This window comes from Felis catus, chromosome D1, assembly GCF_018350175.1.
Source record: "Felis catus isolate Fca126 chromosome D1, F.catus_Fca126_mat1.0, whole genome shotgun sequence".
NCBI lineage: Eukaryota > Metazoa > Chordata > Mammalia > Carnivora > Felidae > Felis > Felis catus.
In genome coordinates, this window is record NC_058377.1 from 82814377 (window position 1) to 82827582 (window position 13206).

Sequence of the window (13206 nt, forward strand, 5' to 3'; positions counted from 1 at the left end):
TTCTTTTTCTATTTCTATAATTTGTTTTTGCTCTATAGAATTTCCTACCTCTTTTTAGGAATTTAAATTGCTGTTGTTTAACTTATAAAAATGAATGCATAGATCATTGCTTTTCAGCCTTTTTAAACATGAACATTCAAGTATGTGAATTTTTTTCAAATATAATTTTAAAAATATAAGTTTTGATGTGTTACATTTTCACTGGATGTTAAGTTATGCTGTACTTTTTATCATTGTTTAAAAATATTTACTAATTTCCATTCTTTCTGTATTATTTAGAAGTGTATCACTAAACTTCTAAACATTTGGGGACTTTCTAGCTATTTTCCTATTATTGATTTCCAATTAAGTTCCACTATGTTTAGAAGACACATTCTGTATAGTATCAGTTCTTTGAAATTTGATGAAACTAGTCTTATAGTCTGGCATGTAGTCCATTTTTTACATATTCAGTATACCTTTAAAACTATGTATATTGTGTAGTTTTACAGTGGGGAGTTTTCACATTTCAGTTATATCAAAGTTGATAATTATGTATTTGGAGTCTTCTATATGTCTGCTTATTCTATATTTACTAAGAGTGATATTTAAAAAACTACCATGATGATTATGTATGACATTTTCCCCCTTACTTTTTACTTTTCTGTCTCCAAGAGTTAAGTTGTTATTTATAAGCAGCATATAGATTTTAAAAATCTTAGTCTTTGAATTTGAATATTTAACCTAAGAGTATTTAATATAATTACTGTTATATTTGAGTTTAAATCTGTATACTATTTTCCTGTTTGTTTTCTGCTTGCCTAACCTATTCTTTGTTCCTTTTTTTTTTTTTTTAAACTCCTTTATTGTCTTCTTTTCTTGTTGTTTTTCTATCTTCTCTCTCTGGTTGCTCATACATTATACATTATTATTCTTTTTAAGGTTACTCTGGAGATCACAATATGCATAATTTGCTATGAAAATCTCACGTAAATTAGTACTTTAATCTCTTTCTGGACACTGGAATTGCAAGAATTTTAAACTCGTTAACTACATTTATCACACGCTTTAACTTTTATCACGCTTGTGCTTTAACTTTACATATATAAAAGGCACAAGAAATTATTATTGTCTTATACAGTCAGTATTCATCCAGATTTACCAATATGTTACACATTCCAGTGATCTTCATTCCATCATGTATTTTCTTTCTTTCAACTTGAGATTACTTTCCTTCTGCCTGAAGAAAACTATTTTTAGTATGTCTTTTAGTATGGGTCTGCTAGTGGTGAATTATCTCAATTTTCTTTATCTGAAAATATTTTTATTTCCCTTTCACTTCTGAAAAAAAATTTACCAGTCTTTTGGCTTTCATTACTTCAGTTCTGATTATTGCTCCTGTGAATGCAATATATCATTTTTCTTTGTTCTTAATATTTTTTTTAAAATTTTTTTTTCAACGTTTTTAACTTATTTTTGGGACAGAGAGAGACAGAGCATGAACGGGGGAGGGGCAGAGAGAGAGGGAGACACAGAATCGGAAACAGGCTCCAGGCTCTGAGCCATCAGCCCAGAGCCCGACGCGGGGCTCGAACTCACGGACCGCGAGATCGTGACCTGGCTGAAGTCCTACACTTAACCGACTGCGCCACCCAGGCGCCCCTGTTCTTAATATTTTAATTTCCCTTGTCTTCACAAATTCTATGAAGGTCCCACTGTTGGTTTTGTTTCCTTTTGGTTTTGTTTGTTTATGTATTTATTCTCTTTAGACTTTATTATGCTTTTTGAATCTGTGGCTTGAAACCTTGAACCATTTTGGAGTCTCTTGGTCATTATATCATTATAAACATTGTTTTTTTGCCTCATTTCCTCTCTCTTCTCCTTTGGAATTCCAGTTATACATGTGTTAGATTTCATTACCATGTTACATGTCTCTTATGCTCTGTTCTGTATTTTTCAAATCATTTCCTCTGCCTTTTTCAGTCTTAATACTTTCCACTAAACTATCTTCTACATCAGTAGTACTTTCATGGTCTATTTTCTAAACTTACCTATTGAATTCTTAATTTTACTTCTTGTGTTTATCTGTTTTCCATTTGCTCTGATTTTCATTTTACTATTGTCTATAGAAGCATTTTTGGGTTGAAATTACTTAATTTATCCTTTCTTTTCTTGAGCATATTAGTTATCTTAAAGTTCATTCTAAGGACTTTATTCTATATTCTGTATGTCTGTTTCTATTATCTATTCCTTAAGGTATTTGGGCTTTATCTCTTGGTCTATCTAGTAGTTTTTTATTTGATTTCATACATTGTTTTTGAAAACTCATGGAGCTGTTTTGAGAGTCTGAAATGTATCTTCCTCCAGATATTATTTACTGTTGCTTCTGGTGGGCAATTCATCTAAGACCATATCACCTTATGGCAGTGTGTATTGAACTGATTTGAAACTGTATTGCTGTCTTTGTGTGACTTATTTTTGGTCTACCTTTCCACAAGTTTTAGCCCTTTTGGGTCCCATCTAAAATTTTAGGGCTATTTCCTGGTCATATCCACTTAATGGACTCTAAGCTCAATCTTTGTCTCCCTCATCCTATAAGGTTCCCAAAAGTTCTCCTCAGTTTCATAGCCTCTCAGATTCTACTTGCAAATAAACAAAGGCCTTGAATGTCAGGCTCACTTGTTTGCACTACCCATTTATCTCCTCAAGTCTTAGCTGCTTTTGTAGCTGTCTGATCCCTTCAAACAGATAATTGTAATTCTCCAACTTTCCTAGGTTTTTTCAATGGAAGGGTTGTTCTGATCAAGTTAACTGCTATAGACAGAAATAGATGTTTTCAAATATATTGATTGGATTATCTTCTGGATTGTAAGCTCTGCGGTCATGGGACTTTATGTTTTATTTACTTATATCACAGGTGCTTAGAACAATGATTGATATTTAATAGTTGCTCAGTAAATATTCATTTGTTGTTTGTTTTTGTAGCCGAGCACTGGACAGTCTAATTTCTAACCTTGCTATGTTTACAACTCACAATAGCTATAGGACTGTAACAGATTAGTGAGTGGAAAAGTTATGAGGCCTGCCAAGCTATTATCCCAGAACAAGGGAGATTACTCCAGTGAATAAATGTTGAAAAATTTCGTAAGAGATACAAATACCAATTACATTTTATCATTTCTAAAATGTGTATTATTCTAAAATGTACATTATGAGTTTGAATGAATGGCTAGATCAGTTTTTAACAATGGTCAGTAAATATAATGCTATTGAAGATTTTGAACAAATTATGCAAAGCAAAAATAATGTTTTTTTCATTCTATCTCTGTGGTATATGAAACTATTCTTTGAGCAAGGGCATCTTTTAATAATATTTAAAAGTGATCATAATTAATATGAAAATCAAAATATCTTAGATTACATATATATGTGTCTGCAAAGAGCTCTATGCGGTATGGTAAACATAAACATATCAAAAAGTTAACAGTTATCAACATCACTTATCATCAGAGAAATGCAAATCAGAAGTGTGGTGAGATATCACCTCACACCTGTCAGAATAGCTGGAATCAACAACACAAAAGACACCGGGTGTTGGTGAGGAAAAGGAGAGAAGGGATCCCTCTTGCCCTGTTGGTGGGGATGCATACTGGCTCAGCCACTCTGGAAAACAGTATAGAAGTTTCTTGAAAAGTAAAAAAATAGAACTACCCTACAATAGAGCAATTGCACTACTAGGTATTTACCCAAGGAATACAAAAATACTGTTTCAAAAGGATACATGTACCCTGATGTTTGTAACAGCATTATCTGCAATAGCCAAATTATGGAGGCAGCCCAAGTGCCAATTGACTGATGAATGGATAAAGAGGGTGTGACATATAATGCAATATATAATTCCAATATATAATGGAATATTACTCAGCCATGAAAAAAGAATGACATTTTGCCATTTGCAATGACATGGATGGAGCTAGAGAGTGTTATACTGGGTGAAATGGGTCAGTCAGAGATAGGTACCATATTATTTCACTCATATTTGGGATTTAAGAAAGAAAACAAATGAGCAAAGGGGAAAGAGAGAGAGGGAGAGAGAGAGAGGCAAACCAAGAAACAGACTCTTAACTATAGAGAGCAGACTGATGTTTACCAGAGGGGAGGTGGATGGGGAGGGGGGGTGGGTTAAATAGGTGATGGGCAAAAAAAATAGGTGATGGGGATTAAGGAGTGCCCTTGTGATGAGCACCAGTTGTTGCATGGAATTGTTGAATCACTATATTGTACACCTGAAACTAATGTTATCCTGTACGTTGACTAAATGGAATTTAAATAAAAACTCAAAAGAAAAGTGAACAAGTTCTCCAACTAAAACGGGCATGGTGAAGTGGAAAGAGAAATAATAGTGGCACATCAAAGAGGTTGGAGAGAAAAATCTTTGTAGTCAAAGGGTCACAGCCAGTATGCCCTGCATTTGGTGGGCTTGAAGGAAATCCTTGCCAATGCTCCCAGCTCTTGATTGGCAGCATAGTGACCAACTTGTAAGAAGAGTATCTAAGAGAATAAAACAATGTGGAGCAGAGGAAGAGAAGTAACATTTCTTGAGGGCTTTTCTATGCCTAGGGCATCTTAGTAGGTGTTCTCATGTACATTAATTAATATACTCTTCACAAAAGCTCCATGACATTGGTACTGCTGTGTTGTTCACATAGTGCAAATGAGGAATCTGGCTCCAGAATCATTAGACAGTATGCAGCTAGAAGAAGGATGAAGTTATATATCCGATCTTAAATACACAAATCAAATGCTCTTACATCACCAGCCTTAGTACATACCAGTGCACCACAGTTTTTTGTAATAGAGCAGACCCATAACTTGTATTCCAAGTGCAGATCTTGCTGGAGTCAAGATTAACAATACCTAACATAGTCAGATTCAAAAATAATTAAAGAATTAGAAAGCTAATGGTCTGATTCAGTCTGAGTCCAGAACTTATTGAGATATTTCTTCCATACTAAGTTGAGTTAAAGGGGGGAAACTTGGGGCGCCTGGTTGGCTCAGTCAGTTAAGCATCCGACTCTTGGTTTCAGCTCAGGCCATGATCTCACAGTTCATGGGTTCAAGCCCCATGTCAGACTCTATGCTCTCAGCACAGAGCCTGCTTAGGATTCACTGTTTACCTCTTTCTCTGCCCCTCTCTCTCTCTCTCTTGCTTGCTCTCTCTCTCTCTCTCTCTCTCTCCCCCCCCAACCTCAAAAAAAAAAAACTTAAAATAAAAGGGGAAAATTTAAATAGCATGAGATATTAAGAACTGAAATGGAGAGAAATTAAATAACTTGTCCAATACCACAGGGTTTAATAAGTAGCAGAGCCAAGATTTAAACATAAACCTTATGCTGCAGTGTCCCCATTCCACTCTGCCACTGTTGTTTTAAGAAGAAATAAACCACTTCCTCTGTAATTTAGTGAGTTTGTGCATATACCTATCTATATTATGTGCTCTCTTTCATTTTTATATTCCTGTGTCCAGCACCTAATAGATAATCCTTATTCAGCAAATATTTGTTGAGTGCTGAATCTGAAGACCTATAACTATGAAGAGATGGCAAACATTAAAAACAATTAAAGTATTTTAATAAAAAAATCAGACAAACTAGGCAGATTTGTGGATCATGACAAGGTCATAATGGTAAGAAGTAAGAGATCTGAAATGGTACTAAGTAAATAGAAAGTTGAAAGGTATCACAGTATAGTGGTTGCGAACAGAGACTCAGTAGCCAGACTAGCCTGAGTTTGCATTCTAATTCTGCCACTTACTAGTCGTATGACTTGGATAAATAACTTCACCTCTGAACTTGTTTCTTCATCTGCAGATTGCAGGCCATAGTGTCACCTACATCATAAGGTTAGCGGGAGCTGAAATGATTTGATAAGTATAAAGCATAGGGTCTGGCACACAGAAAGCACTCTGGATGTTTGTTCTTACCATTGCTCAAATTAACTACATGCTTCATCCACTGCTTTGGCTCACTCTGAATTCCTATTTGGGAGGCCTAAGGACATGGTAAAAGCAGCCATGGACCCTGCTTTTTGCCTACAGATCAATTAAATTTAATGACTGGAAAATAGGCAGTACATTGGGATTCATATGAAATAATGTTGACGCTAATGTAAGAAGGACCTGGAGCCACAGTAAAAAAAAAAAAAAAGCAATTTGTATTTTGCTCTTATCCTCTTATGGAATGTTATCACCTAGGTATGTCTCCAAGTGTACACACAAAATGAATGATTCAGGTTTATGATGAAGTGAACCCTGAATTCAGTTCACTTTAAGTCCAGTGAAACAAACTTGAAGTGTCTGGGTACTGTTCCTGGCAGCTTCTTAAGACATGTTAGTTCTCTTCTGCTTTCCATTGCTCTGCTTGTCACTCTAGTTCATATGATTAGAGTTTTCTGCATATCCATCTGCTAGTTCAGTGTACCCTCATTTTTCACCACAGGGCTCCGGTAATGGATTGAAGATGGCCTAGTCTGTAGCCTAAGTGATAGCATCAAGTTGCCTTTACTACTACTCCTGATTTGATGCCTTAGTTTTAGTGACTGGGCTGGTTCTAATTACCTGTCTAAGCTTATTGTCTTATGCCTGAATCTCTTCCCTTATTCCTGTTTAGCACCTCAATTCCTTTACACTTGTCCTACACGACTTGTTTTTTTAGGAAAAGTCTGGCCAACAGTTAGAGCCCGCCTATTTGCTGCCACATTTACTTGATGTGAACACAACTAATTCCCAATACGTTGCTTTCTTGCAGGCCCCTTACTACCACATGCTACTCCCTCCCAGATGATCACGTATTAGCTCTTGCCAGACCCATATGGCAGACTCCTTGTTGGTCTCTGCCCAGAGTTGTATTTCTGGTATCAGAACCTAGCACCTTAGTCTTCCTCTGCATTCTAACATCAAACACCACCACTCACCACTGCGTATTTCTTGTGATGCCTGTAGAGGAAGCTACTCTGTAATATAAATTCTAACTCCGTAGAAGAGAATCTAGAGGGATTTTTTTTTCTCCTTCCTACTTTCAAATTCACTCCTAAATACAAAGAAAGTGGTACATTGTTTGCAAAAATGCCCACTGTAATCCCTCTCTTTTCTCTACATACTCCCTTGTAATATATCTTTACTATTTTTATCAAGAGGTGAATCTAATTTTTTTTTTTTAATTTTTTTTCAACGTTTATTTATTTTTGGGACAGAGAGAGACAGAGCATGAACGGGGGAGGGGCAGAGAGAGAGGGAGACACAGAATCGGAAACAGGCTCCAACTCTGAGCCATTAGCCCAGAGCCTGACGTGGGGCTCGAACTCACGGACCGCGAGATCGTGACCTGGCTGAAGTCGGACGCTTAACCGACTGCGCCACCCAGGCGCCCCAAGAGGTGAATCTAATTTTATAGCCTTTGAACCTGAATTGAGCTGTGGGCTTCCTTTGGCCAATGGGATATTAGAAAATCCCATTGGCATAATCAGAAACTTAAAAAGTACTTCTGTATTGGGGTTGTCCTACCTTGCTATTTTTGGAACTTGACCACTCTGTGTTGAAGGTTGGGCTAGCTGGCTACATGGTAGAGACACATGGTTTACCCCAGCCAACTTCCCAACATGTAATTGAGGCCAAATGAGACCAACTAAGCCTCAGTCACCCACTATCAAAAGAATCACCCAGTTGAGCCTAACCTAAATTGTTGATGCACAGAATATGAGCTGATAAATAATTGTTGTTTTAGGCTAATAAGTTTTGGGGTAGTTTGCCACACAGCAAAAGTTAAGTGATTCAGAAAGAATCAAGACTGTCATTAATCATTTTCATGGACCATTTTTTGTTTTTGTCAGTTGTGTATGTTTCTATATTTGTTTATTATGGAAAAGTTCATTACTGTACTTGAGGCTAGAGGCATATAATGACTTAAAGCATTTATTTAATATTATTGGTGAAGGTGGAAGGGTGTTAAATCCTATGAGGAAAAGTATAATAGTGATGGTTTTCTTCCCTAGCCTGTCTCAGAGTTAGTCTCCAAATTCAGTGTTTTTTGAACATTTATGTTCAGACTTCTGAACATAAACATATGTTTTAAATTGTGTTACCTGATTCTACACAAATAAGTCTTCTCTCCATGAAACTGAAAATTATATATCCCTGGGCAGCCAAAGTATCTCTTTTGTATCAAGCATTTTATAAACCATTGGAGTTTTGGGGTTTTAAAACCAAGATGGATAGGTATTCATGTTAACTCCAAGATGTTCAACCCTGTGAGTTGGATCCACTTTTATAATTTGTAGAGTAATTCATCTCTAACATCCTTAAACCCTTATTATTAGACTTTATGTGCAGTTAGAGGAGTGATGATGTGCCACATTCAATCCTAAATCAAATACACAGTGAGTTGTAACTACTCTTATATCACCACCGCAGTATATCCCAGTGCACCTTAGTCCTTTATAATAAACAGACCCATCACTTGTACTCAAAGTGCAGATGACTTGTTAGAATCAAGATTATCACAGAGAACCTCATAAATGGCTTCCAGCAACCAAGGTATTGTTGACACTCTACTGCTAAGCACTTTGGTTTTTCCTGGGTTTGGGTTGCAGAACCATTCTCACATAGGATGTGCTTTGAGTCACAGTAGTATTCTGCTTACATCCTGGGGAGCCTAAGGTGATGACACACGATGATGACAATTTGAACAAATTGTGCATTTGTAATTATGGCTAAATGTCCTGGTTTGCCTCTATTTTTTGTGACCATCATGATCCTCCCTGGCCAATTCACACTTTGTTACTTGTTTTAAATTTTTTTTTTTAACGTTTATTTATTTTTGAGACAGAGAGAGACACAGCATGAACGGGGGAGGGGCAGAGAGACAGGGAGACACAGAATCGGAAGCAAGCTCCGGGCTCTGAGCCATCAGCCCAGAGCCCGACATGGGGCTCAAACTCACAGACTGCGAGATCGTGACCTGAGCTGGGGCGCTTAACCAACTGAGCCACCCAGGCGCCCCACTGTTACTTGTTTTATAATCCTTGTGAAATACATATGCAAAAAACACTGAAAATTAAAATTGAAGGAAGGGAGGAAGAAAGAGAAAAGGGGGCATGGAATGTGCCTGTCCAGGAAAATTAGCCTGAACATAATTGTATATATGAAATAATGCCCCGGGGTCTGAAGTTAAGGCTGAGTTTTCATTCGACAGATTGGTCAGTAAACATTGTGGATGGTTTTTTGACTGTGAGAATGATCTAATTCTGGAAACATATAACTGATTTCAGCATCAGAAAACTCTGCCTTAATGATCTGCCACATGATTTACTTTGTGCTGTTGCCACGTGGTTACTTTTGTTCCCATGTGACATTTTCATACTTGTGTTTTACACTGAGTTTTGTACCACAAGGATTGCATTTTTATTATTTACTAATAGGCATAAAACTGTATGAGTACTGTGTGTTAAACAATTATGTTTGAGGGCACCCAAGAATGCAAACACTCCTTATAAGATGTTACTTGTTATTTTACAAGTATGTTAGCTTCAAGCAGGATAATAGTTGTAATACTAAGGAATTAAGACTGGGAAGGAGTGATTTGTTGGAGGTTTTGCTGAAATATAAAGAAGATTCTGTGGTTAAAGGTAATACCTGGATCCTAAAGGGTTGTAGAGAATGTGTAGGGCAGAAATTATACTTACATCCACAACATTTGACAAAACAAAGCTATACAAACACAGTGATGGAGGAAGCTTAGCAACTGTGTACAGGAAAAAAACTGAAGGGTATTAGGTACCATAAGGCAATGGTGTGAAATCAATTCTAAAATTATTTTGATATCGAGCTGCGTTAATATAGTAACTACAATAAGAAAAGGCCAGAATTGACTTTATTCCATGCTGATCATTATAGAATTTAGATCAAGGGGCGTAGGCAAACTGGAACACATTCAGAAAAGAGCGTCTAGCATGATAGATTTTCTTTTTTAATGGAGAATATAGCAGAAGAAACAAGAGTATGGTTTGGAGGAAAGAAGACTTAAAGGAGCATGATAGTTACAATAGTTATGATGTTTGTCTGCCATAGTAAGAGAAAAAGCATTTCTAACTGGCTTCAATAACAAACAACTTATGGGTTTATGTAACTCAAAAGTTCTAAGACAAGTTGGGGATTTTATTTGAGGCTCAATCTAGTGGCTGTTTTGGCCAAAAATGGTTACTCTCTCCTTTCTTTGGGTCAGGATATTTGCTGGCAACAGTCCAGGCAGCATGTCCAGTCCAGTCATGTCAAGTGAGAGCCTGAAAAACCTTTTTCTTCCTATATAGTTCATTGAAAGAAAGAGTAATTTTCTTTTCCTAAATCCCTAGGAAATATCTCTTATATCTCTCCGGCTAGAATTGTGACATATGCCAGTCTCTGAACAAATTATATAGGCTTGGAGATGGTATGTAAATTAGGATGGCTAATCACAAATCTACATCTTTTTTTTAAAGTTTATTTATTTATTTTTGAGAGAGAGAGAGCACATAGAGGAGGGGTAGAGGGAGAGGGAGACAGAGAATCCTTAGCAGGCTCCATACTGTCAGTGCTGAGCCTGACACAGGGCTCAGACTTACGAACTGTGAGATCATGACCTGAGCCAAAACCAAGAATTGGATGCTTAACCAGCTGAGCCACCCAGGCGCCCCCACAAATCTACATCTTGAGCTAAGATACTACGTCTGTCAAGGTTCTCAGGAGAAATAGAATCAGCAAAAGATACCCACATACACACACGCGCGCGCGCGCACACACACACACACACACACACACACACACTTACATATATTGTATTATATATTGATATATATTATAATTTATAGACTATACATAAAATATATTTTTATATATAAATTTTGTGTGCAAGTATATTTATTTTGAGAGAGAGTGCATGTGTGCAAGCGGGGGAGGGGCAGAGGAAGAGGGAGAGAATCCCAAGCAGGTTTCACCCTGTGTGCAGAGCCTGCCGCAGGGCTCAGTCTCACACCTGAGTGGTCACCACGTGGGATGATACTAAGATTGGTCACTTGAGCAACTGAGCCACCCAGGCTCCCCCAAAGTGAACTGATTATTAACCATATCTACAAACTACCTGCACAGCAACACCTTGATTATTGTCTGATTAAATAACTGGGTACTGTAGCCTAGCCGAGTTGACACATAAACCATCATAGATATAATGAGTCTCTTCCAAAATACATGGCTGAAATTTTGAGGTCCTGTTGAAATAGAGATTGGCAACTAAGAGGTAGCCAACAAATATCCCTTACAATGACCAACAGAAGAAATGTAAAAGGCTTCCATGGTTGTGAGTTTTCAGTTGTTTTACATAGACTGACACCAAGAGGAAAAATTGTAGAAATAGTGAGGAAACAGCTATCAACTAAAAAATAACTAAGAAAACAGTAGTGAGTTCTTATTATTGGCACTGTTCAAACACGGACCAGGGGATTGTGGTGTAAGGCCTTAAAATTAAATCCCAATATTATGTGTTCTTGACATCTGAGGAAAACTAGGAGATCCTCCAGTGGACCAACCAAAAATTGTCCTCCCCACTGTGCTCCCACAGATAAAAGTCCCTGAGCCAAATGACCCTTGTTAACAACATCTGCTTACCATTGAAAAGCAGGTTTCAGTTCCCTGCCCATGGAATTACTCAGACAAGACAATCACTTTCATGGGAACCAAGGGCCACTGCTCTTTTGTTAGTATAAAACCTGCATCCTACAGCCTCTGCCTGCCCATTCTGTCTGTGAGTACAACCCCCTTGTAGCCATGCAGGGCACATGCTGCCCTCCTCCCCTGGGCTGTAAGTGTGTGTGATTAATAAACTGTCAATCTCATCTGTCCAGTGGTCAGGTGCCATATTTTAAGCAATGAATGTCCATAATCCTAGAATGGGAATCCTTCTCTCACCAATGGGGTGAACGGGAGGTGGCTAAAAAATAACTGCCCCCCCCCCCCGAACCCAGGCCATTCAACTGTGATAGTGGAGAGGGAAGAGATTCAAACATCAGTTAAATAATTGGAATAAGTGATTTGTGAGTTGCTTTTCAATCCCATGATTCTATTTTTTGTGTTCCCGGTATTAGTATTAGCATTCATTTTATATTTTCCAAAGACAGACATAACAATCCATCTTTCTACGATTAGCCCCCATCAGGTTGTTTCACAGACTATTCATTTGTACATTTCTTCCTCTCATTTCAAAGCTCGGAAAGCCATGCTTTATTAATTTTTATATACCTTCAATTAACATAATGCCTGAGAGATAGCAGATATTCAATGAATTTTTGGGGAGTGAATCTGAGAATCACTTTCTCCATTCGAATTTGGGAAAAAATTACCAGTGAGCAGTGAAATTCTCCTTAAACATAACCCATAAGTAAACATTATAAATACGAATTCCCCCACACTATTGAAATCCAAATTCACCCTATCCACCTGTAGATGGAGGGAATGAGGTCTTGGGAGAGTTGCCATTTTTTTTCTCTTCTCATTCCCCATCCAAAATGCATACCAGTTGCCCTAAGGCTTCTGAAGAACCCTGCAGGCAGCATCTCACTTTGTGTAGGAAGGAGAATTAGTATAGCTGCAAGGTGATCCCAGCTTCTTGCCTGTCTATTGATTTTGAATGCTCCATTGACTTCAAAATCCCTGCTGAAAGCTAAAACATGCTTCTGCAAGAAGGTATTTATTTTAAGCATGGTTTCATGCTTCAAGTATGCAGCTACACAGTACCCCTATCCTAAATTATGGGAAAAATATGGAGAAAGCTAAAATGCTTTGCTTGAAGATGTTTGACATATCTTTTTTCTGTGATCTCTATTTTATTATTTGTTGTAATTAAATTGGCTTACTCAAAAATTTATTTTTTCCAGTTTTATTGAGATAGTAATGCATATAGCACTGTATTAATTTTAAGGTGTACAGTGTAATGATTTGACCAACATATATTGTCAAATGATTACCACGATAAGTTTAGTTAACATCCATCATATGTATTCACTTTATTTATCTGGACATTTCTACCTTTTAACCACCTTCATCAAATTCTCTTTTTCCCCATCTCCTACCTCTGGTAATCACAAATCTGATCTGCCTTTTTTTTTTTTTTTTTAATCAATTTGGCTTTTTTCTCTCTCTCATGT

General features: G+C 37.2%; 1 protein-coding gene across 19 annotated transcripts in view; it reads left to right on the plus strand.

The window, feature by feature from the left end:
- METTL15 (methyltransferase like 15) overlaps positions 1-13206 on the plus strand; it is a 289458-nt gene that overhangs the window by 137264 nt on the left and 138988 nt on the right. The gene's annotated exons all lie outside the window — the stretch shown is intronic.